We start from the raw sequence: 4,535 nt of genomic DNA, 5'->3' as shown, positions 1-4,535 counted from the left end.
TGTAAACCACATAGCCTCAGTGTTCAGAAGGTAACGCAAGAACAGATGCGATAGTTATTTGGTTCCTCAACTCTTCGAAGCTTTGCTCAGACTCGCTCGACCAGACAAAAAGAATATCCTTCCTCATCAGCTACATCAACGGTCCAGCAATCCATGAGAAATTCTCGATGAATCGACTGTAATACCCCGCTAAACCAAAACAGCTACGAATCTCTAAAGCTGTCGTAGGACGTGACCAATTCAATATAGTTTCAGTCTTACTCGGGTCTACTGATACACTTTCCAGAGAAATGACATGACCAAGAAATACTAAACTTGGAAAATAACTGCTTCTCATGGAGAATCTACAGTACAAGTCTCAAGTTTCAGCATACTCATCAATACTACGAGAATATACCAAAATGTCGTCAATGAAAATCACGACAAACTTGTCCAGATAATCGCGGAAGACTCTTTTCATAAAATCCATGAACACTGCATGTGCGTTCGTCAATCCAAAAAGCATCACTAAAAAATCGTAATGACCATACCTGGTACAAAATTTTGTTTTCGAAATATTTGCATCTCGAACACGCAATTGATGATACCCTGATCTCAGATCAATCTTGGAAAACACAGAGGTACCTGAAGTTGGTCGAACAAATCATCAATCCGGGGCAAATAATACTTGTTCTTAACTGTCTCTTGTTTCAACTGTCCGTAATCAATACAGAGACGCATGAAACCATCATTATTCTTTGCGAAAAGCACTGACGTCGGATCGTCACAGATAGCTACACGGTTGTGTATCTCGGGACTAAGTCCCTGCATAAAAAGGTTTTACATGGCCTTGGAGCTGTAAAGGGCAGCAATAATCATTAATTACCTTCACAATGAGTATAACCATCACCAACAAACTTCACTCCCTACACAACGGGGCACTCACACACCCTTCCCTAAATTTTTATGCCAATCAGACAACAATTAATAGTCCAAAGATGAAACTTTTAAAAAAAGGTGACTACCCGGCATGCAGTAAATATTAGCAACCTTATCCTCCCAGCATCCACCATTGTTCTCCAAGCACTCGTTTGTTTCCATATCTGCCCCAAAAGAGCACGTTAAATTGCAACTTTGGCACATAGTTAGTAAGAAAAGGGATATTTGTGGTACCATAAGTGTAAATGTTTCAAAATCTTACATACTGCCTAGAAAATTTAGGAAACAGAGTAGAAACAATGACCTTTGGTTAAACAAATGGCAGGCTCTGTTGTTTCCTCAAAACCCAAACAAATTGCCTTTAAAACCGCTCCTTTGTCCAGCTTTCCTGAAGATCAAACTCAATTACATGAAAATTCCTATTCTTCTTTGATATGACTCAGGAATCAAGGTGGAAGAAAGTCACTTAACGTTCTTACCTCTATATTGTCTATTGTTCACAACAAGAGTTGGCAAGATAGTAACATCTCCTCGTGAACCCTTAGTATTTCAATCTCTGCTCGTAATCCGAGGAGAGATTGAAATAATTTTAAAGGTACGCCCAAGATCACACATGCAATGTCTAACAATCATCAAGAATCCAAAGACACTATCATGATCAACAAGCATCTATTGACGTGCAATGGTCAAACAAACACGAACTTCATCAATTATTTCACTACACTACACCAGTCTAACATGCGTGCTTAAGATGATTTATGATTCAACCAACAGCTTCTCATGTTTAATCAAAAGCAATATTTTCTAAAAAAAAAATTTCAACTCTATCATCATCGGCTAACAGTCATCATTCTACTTGTATCCACAACACAAACAACAACACATTGATAGGCATGATTACAAACTATATGCAAAGAACTAAACCATATGAATGCAAAACACAATGATGAACGAAACAAAACTAAATAACACTCTCATACTTATCCAAAGCATTGCCCTCAATGCTTCAGAAACAATGAACAAAATGCATAACAAACACACAAATGCAAGACGAACAAAAACAAAATGAAAAAGACAATAACACTCCCCTGGTTTTCGATTCATCCTCTTTCTTCTTGACAGTATCAGCTGGGACAACAGCAACAAACTGTGTATATCGGCAGGCTTGGCAAACTGGAATGGGAAAGAAGTAAAAATTAAATAAAAAACAAAACAAAAACCAAAAATAAAATAAAAAACAAGGGAAAGAACGCTGGGTTGCCTCCCAGTCAGCGCTAAATTTATATTCTAATGTCCGACTATGCAGTAGCAACCATCAAAGAGCGGTTGCCGCCCATAGTAAGAATCATACGACTCTACGTATGGGTCTTGATTGTGTACGCCCTCAAGCTTGGCGTGATATATACATGGGAAGCTCGTCGGTCCAACAACACTCGGCATGAATTTTTTCTTTTGTAAGGAGACTCCGAATCTAGGTTGAAGCTCATATAGAATGGAATATGTTGGAGGTGGCATCAATGGCAAGAAAGAATCTTCTAACGGTGTACATGGAACGACCATTGACGAGGTAAAATATGTAGCCTTGTATGTGTCTTCCTCCTCCAATTTCACTGTTGGCTCATCATCACAAGATGATTCCTCAATTGATAGTTCTTCTTGATCTGGATCAATTTTTTCATTCTCTTGGCAGATTTCAGAAATAGGTTCTCTAAGAAGCGCAATCTGTTCATCCAAAATACTCAAAGGTTTGATGCAGCTTCCGAAGAACTGATTTATCTCTGTCTATTGTCGCACAATGTTCTCCAACTGAGTCACATGATCCTCAGAACGCCCTATACACTCTTTTTGATGCTCAGGTGGTTGGTTTGAAAAATTTTTAAAGTTGATATCTGGAGGATATTGGTGACTCCAACCCTGCAGTGAAGGATCACAATGCCAATGGTAGTCAAAATCTGCCATATCATTTAACAAGTGCATCGCACTGTTTTCATCTCTGTTTAACAAGTGACTGCCAGTTGCAAAAGCTCCATCATCTACCCAACGTCTTGTTATCTCATCCAAATCAACATAAAAAATCTGAGTTAGGGTGTAGCTCGAAAACTGATGACATCGAAAATTGTTCGCCAATTCATTGAATCTCCTCCAAACAGCATAGAATGGCTCTGAGTATTGTTGGCCAAATCTTGTGAACACATGTCGATGATCAATCTCCAAGTATCTCATAAGTAAGAAAAAAAATTAATAATTAAAAATAAAAAAAATGCAAGAAAAAAAAATGTCTAGTCTCAAGAAAATAATCTATCCTAATATTAACTGAACAGTCCCCAGCAACGGCGCCAAAAACTTGACCGTCTAAATCGGTGTGATATAAATCTACTGGCAAGTATACCAGGTCAAGTAATGGTAAAGTGGACAGAGAGTCCAAGTATCGATCCCACAGGAACTGCAGTCAATTCTCAAGAATTAATTATTTAACTTAATCTAGACAAAATCATAAAAAGCAATTTCATTTAAATAAAATAAAAAATAAATAAAAACATCTTAAGAAATAAGAATAAAAATAACTAAAGATAAAAATAATTAAAATAAAGACAACCAAGATACACGTAGGTACCGAATAAATCATGTAACATGTAGTCGAATCAGGACTAAGATTTAATCTTAATTCACGGCAATTCTCCTAATTTGTTCAAAGGACTATTTCTAGAACAATAAAACCTATTCAAATATTGACGGATTAATCTTTCGTAATTCTAATCAAATTTGAATGCATTAAATATTTATGAAAATTCAGTTTACACCCAAACCGCACACTGAAACTGAATTCTATTTCTAGTCGGTTTTACAATATGTTGATTATCAGAGTGATCAAAATCAATAACTCCTCTGTCGACTTGGAATCGATTAACATGCAAGCAAATAGTTGATCAGATTATTCACAAGACAAATATAAATATGACAATCAATAAAATAAAATCAACTCTGAAAAATCCCAAACAAACATCCAAGTTTTCTACATGAATTTGTCTGTCCCAATCACGTCGTCTTGGTTGAAAATAAACTACTCAATAATTGAAAACAATAATTAAACAAAAATTAAGAAAAAAGAACAAAATAAAGAAAATAAATCTTCTCTCCCAAGCCTACAGCAGCCGCCTCTGTGTTGTGCACGTTCTGGAACTTCGGAACCCCCAAAAATATGTTATATCTTCTATATATATGGTCTGAAACGCCTACCAATTAATTTCCTTCCAATACAAGGACTTTTCGCATAAATATGACACCGGAACACGCGCGCAGAACAAGTCTCGCGCGCGCGCAGAACAAAAAAAAAAAAAGAGTTCTGGAACTCTCATTCGCGCGCGCGCAGCTCAAAATTTCTGCTGCGAGCGACGATTTTGAAAAATTCATATCTCAAGTTCTAGCCGTCGGATCAAGCTGAAATTTTAACAGGAGTTTCAAAACATCTTGAACTTCATTCTGAATGGTAAAGATCGGATTTATATCTATTTAAAATTAAATTTTATTTTTTGAACAAAGCTGCTCCGTAGTTCACTCTTCAACAATTCATTTTCCTACAAAATTAACCCGATGAGTGAAATACACAAGCATGCACT

General features: G+C 36.6%; 1 long non-coding RNA gene across 1 annotated transcript; it reads right to left on the bottom strand.

The window, feature by feature from the left end:
• Positions 1-1,029: 1,029 nt before the first annotated feature.
• LOC140879942 (uncharacterized) lies at positions 1,030-1,458 on the bottom strand. Its single transcript, XR_012149557.1, has 3 exons — positions 1,398-1,458; positions 1,223-1,306; positions 1,030-1,082 (listed from the first exon to the last, which is right to left on the bottom strand). It is a non-coding gene; the product is annotated as an uncharacterized lncRNA (long non-coding RNA).
• Between the last annotated feature and the right edge of the window lie 3,077 nt (positions 1,459-4,535).

The sequence above is a fragment of the Henckelia pumila genome, chromosome 2, assembly GCF_033568475.1.
Source record: "Henckelia pumila isolate YLH828 chromosome 2, ASM3356847v2, whole genome shotgun sequence".
Taxonomy (NCBI): Eukaryota; Viridiplantae; Streptophyta; class Magnoliopsida; order Lamiales; family Gesneriaceae; genus Henckelia; species Henckelia pumila.
The sequence above is the reverse complement of the archived record's forward strand: the minus strand, read 5'-3'. Positions and strand labels throughout refer to the sequence as shown.